Source organism: Bufo bufo, chromosome 4 (assembly GCF_905171765.1).
Source record: "Bufo bufo chromosome 4, aBufBuf1.1, whole genome shotgun sequence".
Lineage (NCBI taxonomy): Eukaryota > Metazoa > Chordata > Amphibia > Anura > Bufonidae > Bufo > Bufo bufo.
Window position 1 is genome coordinate 177649367 of NC_053392.1, and position 13070 is coordinate 177662436.

At 41.0% G+C, this 13070-nt stretch overlaps 1 protein-coding gene across 1 annotated transcript in view; it reads left to right on the forward strand.

Moving 5' to 3' along the window:
* The first annotated feature begins 800 nt into the window (after nucleotides 1–800).
* The window catches only part of LOC121000025 (vomeronasal type-2 receptor 1-like), a 96757-nt gene continuing 84487 nt past the window's right edge, over nucleotides 801–13070 (forward strand). The window contains exon 1 of the mRNA XM_040431054.1: nucleotides 801–1003. The gene's annotated coding sequence lies outside the window, so the exon portion shown is untranslated. The remainder of the gene's footprint in view (nucleotides 1004–13070) is intronic.

Here is a 13070-nt window from a genome sequence, read left to right on the forward strand (position 1 = left end):
ATTGCGCCAATTTGCACCACTTTTTAGAGATTCTAAATGTAGACACATTAGTAAATTTGGACTAAGTTGCAGACAAATGTCACAAAAGAAGTACAAGGATTTCAAAGTGAATTAAAATGGCTTATGATCATCCAAGCTCAGAAGATTTCCTTTACCCTGGACAACCCCTTCTCAATAACAAGGTGGCCTAGAGACCATTTGTGAGACAGTGGCTGAGCCCTCCTGAATATCCGTTACTTGTAACAACCACCACACAAGTAGTAAATGTGAAGCTCACATTTAGAGCCAAGCACTAATTTATTATATATATATCTTATTATACAATAATATCTTATTATACAAGCCTGAGTGACTTCAATGGCAGGATTAGATAATTGCTAAAATATAAAGCAATTCCTGCATGCATTGTTAGAACATATGCACAGATAGCATATGATACTTTAAACCTTTCATTCATAGATTCGGTTACTCGCCAATCAAGAAAGCAGTGAGTTCCCATAGGAATTCCTGTAGGTGTATTTAATATAATCAACAGCCAAGCATCAGTATCACTACCTGCTGACAGCTGTTCCTCTCCTGACTGACAAATGTACCATGTTTTGTGTGAGAGATCATCAGGCCTTCTTCTCCCTAGGGTCACCTTATACCTTTACAGGTCAACAGCGGTAAAGGTTACTTTATTGCAAAGCTCTGATATAAACTGAGAATCTCGGATATTGGTCACAGCAGAGTTTATCGTCATCATCTTAAACATGAAGAACAAGCTGTGTTATTATATGGACCATCACACGTTACATATACTGGTGGCTTTGATCATATGTCTAAAGAACCACATTTTGGTGAGCGGTCAAGAATGCAGGCTGATAGGAAAATTTGACCTCCATGGATTTGTAGAGTCTACAAACCATGAACTTATCATTGGAGGATTGTTTCCCTTCCACTGCAGGACCATCTTGAATAATGACACCGACTTGGAAGAACCTAAATCCCCGAAATGTGAAGGGTAAGTCTGAATTTTTGACATTGTATAGTTGGAGGTGGCATAGAATAAGTCATAGGTATCACTGAGGAGACCCAGTGGTATCCCTGTTTTATATTCGTATATCAATTGAGTGTATTTTACAATTAGCACTGGCTGTGGTCATCGCTAGGGATGGTAAAAATTAATTGTATGGATAGAAAGACTGGAAGCTGTTAAGATTCTTTCATATGAGATGTTAGACTTCTTATTGGGACAAGTCAGAAGAAATGATCTCATAATAAAAATCTTCATTTCTACAACATTGTAGTGTTGGTGAAGCATCTGTATGTATGTACTGTGCTGAAGAGCTTGCATTCTGCTACATATAATACTGATACTATATATATTATAGATTTGATACTCATTTTGAATTAGAATCTCATAGTTAACCTCTTTGTTGCCCAGTGTGTGGTTAGCTTAGGGATTCTGCTGTAAACAGCAGTCTTCTGGGAGTAGAGGAGTTAATAGCTGGCTTTCACATCTGCTGTGTAACACATCCATACATTTTTTAAGTTTTTGCTTTTAACCCTTAAACTTGTAGCAATAAAGATTGAAATTTAGTTTCTCCTCCACCCCCATTCAGGTGAAAGATGTCTTCATAAAAGCGCAATAGCAGTTTTGCTGTCTTGACAAGAAAATTTTTTAAAAATTTTAAATAAACTCTAAGGGTACTTCCATCTATGCCTTAAAATACAGCTGAAGAGTGGCTCCACAACCAAAACCACATGTATTACATGAGGTATTTGCCACAAAAATGGCTGTGGATTGATTTCACCTTCTCCATTGCAAAGAGTGAAATTTGTGGTGGAGATCTGCAGCATAAATCGACATGCTGCAGATTTTTATCAACTTCCCTGCAGTTTTCTTACACAGCGTATAGATGATTTCTTAGAATCTCATCCACTTTGCTGGTACTGTAGAAAATCTGTGAGGGCAAACCTGCAGCATTTTCAGTCCCGTGTGGACATAGCTTTAAGGTTCACACCTGATAGAGCTGCACCATTGCTGCAGTAAAAATAAATAAATAAATAAAAAAACAATGGGGGTGAATTACTATCATTTTTATGCCAGATTTTGTTGTTAAAATAGTCACAAGATCCGTTTTGCGACTTTTTTTTAACATCCCTGCTACAATATTTTGGCGTTTTTAACGCTGTTTACGACACTTGAGACTGAGACTAGGACTGTACTTGTGGAAAACTGTGTTCAATGCTGTGATCTTGTCCATTTTAGTCCATGGGAGAAACAAAAACAAAAGTAGGATAAAAAAAAATGGCACAAAACCACAACCAATAGAACAGCGGCTTAATAAAACGCGGCATGCCCAGAAAACCATGCAGCTTTTAACCGCAATGTGAAAATGGGATTTTATATATTTTTATACAGGACATCATCTGGCGTAATCTGTGCAGTTGTGAAGATTCGGGGATACCCAGCGCCTGCTTGTACAGCCTAAGGCTGCATTCACACATCCGTGGAACACGGTCCGTGTGATACCGGACTGGATTCCCGCTTAGTGCAGGAGCGCACGGTGTCATTGGTTGCTATGACGCTGTGCACTTTCTGCTGCCGCCGCAGTACAGTGGTACACTGGTATAGATCATACGAGTGCATTACTGTACTGCGGCGGCAGCAGGAAGCGCACAGCGTCATAGCAACCAATGACACCGTGCGCTCCTGCACTAAGCAGGAATCCAGTCCGTGTGAATGCAGCCTAATGTGTTTTTTGTCCTTTTTTTGTTTCAAATATATTAAAAAACTGATCTTATTCCCATTTTGTACTCCATTTAGATGCAAAAGAAAGTGCATCTAAAACCATACGTGCCAAACTAGTATTTTTCACTTTCTTCTCCTTTTAACCTGATTTCAGATGCCATTATATAAAAATAAATACAAATGTTTTAAAGGGAATCTGTCACTAGCATATTAGCAAAATCCCGCGCAGGCGCAGTGCCGGCGATATCCTGGGCCTGCGCTATGATAAGACTACTGAGGGCAACAGCTTCAACAGCGTCACTGGGCATGCGCCGATCCCAGTGACGTGTTCGCTGTTTCCTCAGCCAGCTAAATCGCCGACACTGCGACTGCGCGGGATTTCGGTTGCAGGCGAGTGGAGTATCGGGGGTGTTTGCCGCAGAGCGCGGCGCTGGGGGGGGGGGGGCAATTAGCCTCGCCTCTGGGAGGCGATTTAGCTGAACTTGGAGGAGTTATTAGTTTTCAAATTTAGGCGAGCACGGCACTTCAGAGGGGCGTTCCTGGGCACCGTGGAGAAAGAATAACGCCCCCCTGGGCTCCTTACAGCTTCATTTGCATATCATAAGAAACGTTTTTTTGAAGAAATGACAAGACTCACAATAAAAAGAACAAGACATATGGATATAAGGTACTTTATTACACATGGATTCATTAAAACATTTTTTTGCTAATATGCTAGTGACAGATTCCCTTTAAGCAATTTATATAACAACCACTGCAGTCCACATAGGTGACCTCAAATAAACTTAGATTGCCATCCAGCTCAATAATGATCTTAGTTTAGTTCAGTAGAACAAAAGGGGGTCCTGGACTTACAACTGTAATATGGACCCTGATATACCGCTTTATTACAGAGTCATAAAACAGACCTTGTAACAAGGATCACGCAACCACTGAACTGAGGCACACCAGCTTCTGGCTCTCTTGGCAGCCAACATTACCCTTCTGGTAACTTGCCTATGGAGCCAGCTCTACCCATCTGAAAACAGATAGCCATTGGTCACACCAAATCGATCGGCATGATTACACAGGTCCAACAGTTCTATGGATTTGCTAAGCAGACTGTCTTCTTTCACTGACAAGCAGAACTGCCGTGGCCCATGAACTAACACCAATGAGTGGTTTTCACGCTTACAGCTTTATTCATTAACAATAAAACAATTTTTGATGTGTTTTATTGATTACAGGGCACATTTTTAAAGAGGCAGTTGCCCAGATCAGTTTTTGAGGGCTAAGCGATAATACAGCGCACATTAAAGGGGTTGTCCCACGAAAAATAGTCAACAGTTTTCAAACAAGCACCTGGATCTGAATACTTTTGTAATTGCATGTAATTCAAAATTTTGTATAACCACTTGGCTATTCAATAAAATGTATCTACGGTATATAGAGTCACCTGCTGTTTGCTTTTTTTTTTTTTTGTCATACTCATTAAGATGGCCGCACATGCCCAGTTTCATCTTTCAAATGCCTACCAAGCTGTGATAGAGAGAGCTGCATCAGAAAGGACATGTAGAAGAAAAGACCCTCCCCTTGAGCTGCCAGCTTGATAATAATCTAGCAGAGCAATGAATGGGGAAATCTCTGGTTCCATGTGAGGTACAGGGCTGGTTCCCTTATGCTGCCCTCTGTGATGATGGGCATTATAAAGTAGTGACAGGCACATTTACTAATAATGTCTAAATGTAAGACATTATCAACTTTGTCTTAAATTGTGCAAGAGTGGCTGATGCTGGATGATGAATCTGGCGCACCTATAGACTGTTTAGTCTAAATTTAAACCACCTAAAAAGAATTGGGAGTACAGTGCCACATTTAATTCATATTTCTCATTAAGCCAAACCCTTTTTCAATAAGCCAGATGCAAAAAGTATCTGAAAGTGTCTAAAACAATAAATGTGTTGCAAAGCGTGTACCAGTGTTTTTTTGGCAGAGATCGTGCACAGTTCTGATGCATTTTGGTTAGTAAATTTCCCCTAATGGTTTCAGCAGCCTACAACTCTTTTGTCAATGTGCAGTGGTTTTGTAGAAGTTACATCTCAATCCTGGCTAGGGGTGGACTGGGAACTTAAAGTGGCCCTGGAAAAAATACGAAAAGTGGCCCCGTTTTGTAGTTGGGTCAGCAATACCATATTGTGGCACATTATACCACCCCAACAGAGCCAAATACCACAGTCCATCACAAAATTCTGCCAGCAGCCCAAAATAGTTCCCCGAAAACACCCACTGGCCAGCCCCGTGGACATCGGCTCGCCAGGAAATTTCCCTGTAAGGTCTATGCACAATCCGCCCTTGATCCTGGCAGTGTACAGCCAGCAAGGAGAAATCTGTTAAAGGGGTTGTCCGGGTTCAGAGCTGGACCCAGACATACCTCCATTTTCACCCCAGCAGCCCCCTTGACAGGAGCATCGGAGCAGTTCATGCTCCGATGCTCTCCTTTGCCCTGCGCTAAGACCCTGAGGTACCCCTACAGTGGAACAGCCTGCCGGAGATGTCTGAATCCAGCACTCAATCCAACACTTCTTAACACCTGCGCACAGGGGTTTTGTCTGGCCAATTTTTGGTACCTTTGCCAGGTTGCAGCTGGATCTCCGCTGGTCCCCTTTATGGTGAATGTGGCCAGACAGAGATGCGGTAGCTTTTGGCAATGCCAGAAGGCAGAGAGATCCAGCAGGCTGTTCCCTGCCAAAACTGCCTGCTGGATCTCAAAAAGGCACTGTGAAACAAGCATAAGTAGTAGAGCCCTTTTCTGATAACCATAAGTTTTTTTTTTTCTCTCTTGAAAGAGCTGTGTGAGGGCTTGGTTTTTTGCAGGATGAGTTGTCATTATCATTAGTTCTATTTTGATCTTTTCTTATTTCGCTTTTTGGGAAGCAGGTTACAGAAAAGGCAGCAATTCAGTGTTATTTGTATTCTGCTCATCAGTACGAATACACATATAACAATATTTATATTTATATTTTTTTTACGTTTTACCACTTTTACACAAAGTATTTTTTTTTTTAAATATGTTTTTGCATTGACATTTTCTGAAAGCCATATTTTTTATATGGTATTGTGGTGGTTTTTTTGTTCAGTTTTAGGTCTCTTTCACATTTCCATGTCCATTTGACATCCGTGAAAAAATCCTTATTTATTTTATCTGTGAGGATGTCCGTGAAAAATCTGTGTTTGATCTTTGTATCCCTTTTTTTGCCCTCCGTGTGTCATCCATAATCCATTGACACTGCTCACTGGAAAATTCATTTCCAGAGCATCTCCTATCAGTGGTCAGTGAAAATCGGACCAAACACAGATGCCATCCGGGTTGTGTCAGTGATTTTTCATGGACCCATAGACTTAAATTAGTGTATTTGGTCAGCATCACGGACCAAACTCTATGATTTTTTCACTGACCCACAGTCAATGGGTATATGAATGGGTAAGGCCTCATGCACACGACCGTATTTTTTTGCGGTCCGCAAAACGGGGTTCCGTTTTTCCGTGATCAGTGACCGTTTTTTCGTCCGTGGGTCTTCCTTGATTTTTGGAGGATCCACGGACATGAAAAAAAAGTCGTTTTGGTGTCCGCCTGGCCGTGCGGAGCCAAACGGATCCGTCCTGAATTACAATGCAAGTCAATGGGGACGGATCCGTTTGACGTTGACACAATATGGTGCAATTTCAAACGGATCCGTCCCCCATTGACTTTCAATGTAAAGTCAGGAGTTAATATACCATCGGATCGGAGTTTTCTCCAATCCGATGGTATATTTTAACTTGAAGCTTCCCCATCACCATGGGAACGCCTCTATGTTAGAATATACCGTCGGATTTGAGTTACATGACCTGTCACTTACCAGTATGAGGGGCTCCCGGCCGGACCTGTCACTTACCAGTAGGAGGAGCTCCCGGCCGGACCTGTCACTTACCAGTAGGAGGAGCTCCCGACCGGACGCAGACCATCGCAGCTCGCAGGTAAGTATAATGGTTCTACAAATTGCTAAGTAACCATGGCAACCGGGACTGCAGTAGCGTCCTGGTTGCCATGGTTACCGATCGGAGCCCCAGCGATTAAACTGGGACTCCGATCGGTACACTCCGCTGCCACCAATGATAGGGGGGAGATTTTAATTAGGAGGGGGAGGGAGGGGAGAAGGCCCACTGGCCACCAACGAGTTAACTACAGGGGAGGGAGGGGGGGGCCCACTGGCCACCAACGAGTTAACTACAGGGGAGGGAGGGGGGGGCCCACTGGCCACCAACGAGTTAACTACAGGGGAGGGAGGGGGGCCGGCCGCACTGGCCACCAATGAGTTAACTACAGGGGAGGGGGGCCCACTGGCCACCAATGAGTTAACTACAGGGGAGGGGGGGGCTCACTGGCCACCAATGAGTTAACTACAGGGGAGGGGGGGGGCCCACTGGCCACCAATGAGTTAACTACAGGAGAGGGAGGGGGGGCCGGCCGCACTGGCCACCAATGTGTTAACTACAGGGGGGGGGGGCTGCCCCCTGCTGCCTGGCAGCACCTTCCAGGCAGCAGGGGGCAGTCATGTACACAGTTCTGTTAGTATATTCTAACCTGAAGCGTCCCCATCACCATGGGAACGCCTCTGTGTTAGAATATACTGTCGGTTCTGAGTTTTCGCGAAGTGAAAACTCAGCTATGAAAAAGCTTTTATGCAGACGGATCTTCGGATCCGTCTGTATAAAAACTAACCTACGGCCACGGATCACGGACACGGATGCCAATCTTGTGTGCATCCGTGTTCTTTCACGGACCCATTGACTTGAATGGGTCCGTGAACCGTTGGCCGTGAAAAAAATAGGACAGGTTATATTTTTTTCACGGCCAGGAAACACGGATCACGGATGCGGCTGCAAAACGGTGCATTTTCCGATTTTTCCACGGACCCATTGAAAGTCAATGGGTCCGCGAAAAAAAACGGGAAATGGCACAACGGCCACGGGTGCACACAACGGTCGTGTGCATGAGGCCTAAGTGTGCTGTTCACAGAAAATGCGGACAGCACAGGTCAATGAAAAATGGAAATGTGAACGAGGTCTTACAAAATCAAAGCATTCTTGAAACCATTTCCTGAGAGCCATATTTATTTTTATGTTTTTTACTTTTCTGGCAATAATCTCATGGGAGGGCTTGTTTTTTTGTAGGTGATGTTTTCTTTGTTACCATTATGGGGTAGATTTGACGGTTGGTGTTCAACTGACTGGATAGATCATGCGATATTTTTATACAGCAGGTCATTAAGGATGCTACAATACCTGATATGTCTATGTTTTATTTATTTTTTCAGTTTTACACTATAAAAGCATTTTCAACAAAAAAATCATGTTTTTTTGTCGCCATTTTCAGCCATACTTTTATATTTTCTGGTGATGGTCTTGTTTGAGGGCTCTTTTTTTGCTGGTTGAGTTGATGTTTTCATTGGTACTATTTTTGGGTGCATATTACTTTGTGATTGCTCGATATTATAGTTTTTGTGAGGTGAGGTGACAAAAAAAAATTACCTTTTCTGGCCTTATTTATATTTTTTACAGCGTTCACCTGATGAGGTAAATCATGTGATCAATACCTAATATGTTTAATAATTTTTTTTTGTATTTTGCATAAAAAATATTGTTTTTATAAAACACTTTTTTTTACCTTTTTATTTTTGTCCCACTAGGGGACTTCAACCTTTGATGGTCTTATCCAATCCACAATGCATTACACTGACAAATAAGGCTGGTCCTCATAGGCCTCTATGGCTGGCAGGTCCCAAGGCCTTTGTAAGACGTGGAACAGCCTTAGCAGCCATCGACACCCTGTGATCACATGTGTAAACCCCTTAGATGTGGCGGCCAGCAGTTACTGTAGCATCTAAGGAGTTAATCCACTGGCATCAGAATTTTCACGAATGCCAGCGGATACACCAGTTGCAAGCCCCCACCGCTGATTGGGCAAGGACAGCTCTTGTGCCCGTCCAATCAATGCTCCTTACTATTCCGCAGACCACGCTGATGTAAATGGTTTTAAATTGTCTGACGTGACACTTGGATGCCTGTCACTTCCCTTAAATGTACCTGGAGTGGTGTGGTATTCATCATCCTGATCCGCAGGCCATTCTTCACAATAAAGCGGTCACCAGTGTGGGATGTGGCCAAAGGACATCCACTTCTATGCCTTTCTGTGACTCTTCCAGTCTCTCTGTTTCTCTGTTGCAACCTGCTGATGACACTCTGTGACACTCTAATCTCAGTGGCCTCTTCCGTCTGAGAGCATCCTGCTGGAAGCCTCACAATGGTGAAGTACGGTTGATCCGTTGTTAGTTGTTGTCTTGGTCTCATGATGTCAAACTGTAAACAGCATGATGAGGAGGACTGTTTAAATACCAATTCTAATTGAACCAAGAAATGTATTGGGCAATTCATGGATCAAACACCTGTTGTGAAATTTGCCGTTAAGCTCCTTGTTAGAGAACATTGAACAGTTGGACATGCGCATTCGAAAGTTTAGAGAAGGTCACATTAAGTTCACCTGTAAAGGTTAGAGTGCATTTTAGGTTCATCCTGAAATTTCATCCACTTGCCAATTATCCATAACTTTTTGTGAGTAGTGCATATATATATATATATATATATATATATATATATATATATCTAGTATAGAATAAAAATCGGACTGCACTCCAGAAAGATCTTCAATAAGACAATGAGTTTTATTCACCCATGAAGTGGCAAAGAGCGACGTTTCGGCTCATACATGAGCCTTTCTCAATGCTTGAGAAAGGCTCATGTATGAGCCGAAACGTCGCTCTTTGCCACTTCATGGGTGAATAAAACACATTGTCTTATTGAAGATCTTTCTGGAGTGCAGTCCGATTTTTATTCTATACAAGAGGGTAAGCACCTGTTGCCATACTTGGACATTGCACCCGCCCCTTTTCCTTTTTTCCTTTGAATGGTGCTGCAGGTGTTTTTTTCTATTATATATATATATCTATATATATATGCAGTGGATATAAAAAGTCTACACACCCCTGTTAAAATATCAGGTTTGTGTGATGTAAAAAAATTTGACAAAGATAAATCATTTAAGAACTTTTTCCACCTTTAATGTGACCTATAAACTGTACAACTCAATTGAAAAACAAACTGAAATCTTTTAGGTAGAGGGAAGAAAAAATATAAAAATAAAATAATATGGTTGCATAAGTGTGCACACCCTTAAACTAATACTTTGTTGAAGCACCTTTTGATTTTATTACAGCACTCAGTCTTTTTGGGTATGAGTCTATCAGCATGGCACATTATGACTTGGCAAGATTTGCCCACTCTTCTTTGCAAAAAACACTCCAAATCTGTCAGATTGTGAGGGCATCTCCTGCGCACAGCCCTCTTCAGATCACCCCACAGATTTTCAATCAGATTCAGGTCTGGGCTCTGGCTGGGCCATTCCAAAACTTTAATCTTCTGGTGAAGCCAATCCTTTGTTGATTTGGATGTATGCTTTGGGTCGTTGTCATGCTGAAAGATGAAGTTCCTCTTCATATTCAGCTTTCTAGCAGAAGCCTGAAGGTTTTGTGCAATATTGACTGGTATTTGGAACTGTTCATAATTCCCTCTAGCTTAACTAAGGCCCCAGTTCCAGCTGAACATATCTTTTGGAATTATGGCCAAAAAGTTCAACCTTGGTTTCATCAGACCATAACACCTTTTCCCACATGTTTTTGGAAGACTTCAGATGTGTTTTTTCAAAATGTAGCTTGGCTGTTTTTCTTCAAAAGAAAAGGCTTTCGTCTTGCCACTCTACCTCTTAGCCCAGACATATGAAGAATACGGGAGATTGTTGTCACATGTACCACACAGCCAGTACTTGCCAGATATTCCTGCAGCTCCTTTAATGTTCCTGTAGGCCTCTTGGTAGCCTCCCAGACCAGTTTTCTTCTTATCTTTTCATAAATTTTGGAGGGACGTCTAGTTCTTGGTAATGTCACTGTTGTGCCATATTTTCTCCACTTGATGATGACTGTCTTCACTGTGTTCCATAGTATATCTAATGCCTTGCAAATTATTTTGTACCCTTCTCCTGACTGATACCTTTTAACAATAAGATCCCTCTGATGCTTTGGAAGCTCTCTGTGGGCCATGGCTTTTGCTGTGGGATGCGACTAAGAAAATTTCAGGAATGACCAACTAGAGCAGCTGAACTTTATTTGGGGTTAATCAGAGGCACTTTAAATGATGGCAGGTGTATGCTGACTCCTATTTAACATTATTTTGAATGTGATTGCTTAATTCTGAACACAGCTACATCCCCAGTTATAAGAGAGTGTATATACTTATGCAACCACATTATTTTAGTTTTTTTTTTTCTTTCCTCCACCTAAAAGATTTCAGTTTGTTTTTCAATTGAGTGGTACAGTTTATAGGTCACATTAAAGGTGGAAAAAGTTCAGAAATTATTTATCTTTGTCTCATTTTTTTACATCACAGAACCTGACATTTTAACAGGGGTGTGTAGGCTTTTTATATCCACTGTATATTATATATGTGTATACTATTCATCTCTATAGTAAGCCTGGATCACACTATACCCTGCTTTTGTAGTTTTCCTCCAGTGTGGTACAGGAATGCTGGAGGGAAACTGACCCCATGGTGTTCTATGGAATCATATCTGCCATCTGGTTGTCGGGTTATATAAAGACCAAATGCTTTATATAAAAAAAAATATTTATGGATCAAAAGAAAAAAATTTCAAATGATATTGATCCATGAGATGGACATAAACCTCTCCAAGAGTTCAATCGAGAACCTAATTATTTTGTATAATCAGTAAAAAACAAAACAGGGTAAAATCGTCTATGCAAAATATACATGATTTATTATTCAATAATTTAGAATACAATCAAAATAATCAACGTAAATTTCAATAATATACAATGATATGCAGTACCCAGAATTCGCCACTATATGGTGCCAACAAAACACTACTCAACCAACACAAGAATATTATGCAATACTGCTTTCAATTAGGACAGATATATCAATTGATTATTAACAGAAATTCTATCAAGAAAATGACAGATACGAACCCTTGCCCTGGCAATTATGACCAAATCTCAGATAATGGTATTGCAATAAAACGTATAAATTATCAGCTTGATATCAAACTATGGAATATAAAGATTCCCAACAGAGAAGCTCTCTTGTTATCAATATCATATCTTGTATTCAGTGATATGCATTTTCACTGAATGCCATTGATACTAACACTATACGTCCGCAATAAGCGAGGTTTGGCTAAGTATCAAGCCAATTAATTTATATCAATACTACATATAAATAAAAGTATACATTACCCAAGGATGTAGGTGATAGGCAGAGTCTAGGGGAAGTCAGCTCTCCAAAGTTTTTCTGATAATCCAAATCTTTCTCCAGAGATCTCCCTTTCTTTCTTTGTTTTTCCCTCCTTTTTGTGTCCCCTCTCTTTTTGGTATCTGGTTTCTTAACCCAAAACTTATCAGATGAGCACACCTTCCTAGTTTGGAACTTTGCAATCATTGTTGAATAGGTGTGTGCATTGATAAGGAATGTGACGTCATAACACTACCCAGAATTCACTTTTGCTACTGGTGTAGTATTAACTGCTCATACCTAGGTGGCACTGTTGTATAAGCATCATACCATTAAGGGTTAACTCATACATGCCTGATATTTTCAATACTACACACCTCTGACATCTGGAGGCCTTGTCTCAAAGTTGAGGGACAAACTTTGAAACATGAATGTATACTTTGAGGAACATCTAGACAATTCTCACACTATGGAATTCATGTTCAGATAAGAAATACAATGAAGCCTCTACTTTTGCAGGTGCCCTGTATCTTCTTACTGTCTAAATGTATAATAGATTGTTACAATAACTCTAGCTCTTTGAACAGCGCAGTAATCTTTCCATGGACTTACTTCGGCCTACATGAAATCCATACAAAATAGTGAATATAAATCAACATTGCTCTTAAAGGCAATGAATACCCATTATAATTAGAATAAGTAGATATAACTGTTTGCACTTATGGAAAAGCAAAACAAAGTGCATATCTACCATCATTGGACAGAAAAATTGTGCTTTCAGGCAATGGACATCATCATTGTGTCATAAAGCAATTGGCTGGACACAACTGATGTATGTGATCCCAGCCTCAGTCAGCTGCTATATATCACATTATTATGGAATTATTATGAAACCACTGCACTACATCTTTATAACCCCCCCCCCCCACAAAGGATGTCTGCAATTGCAACCTCT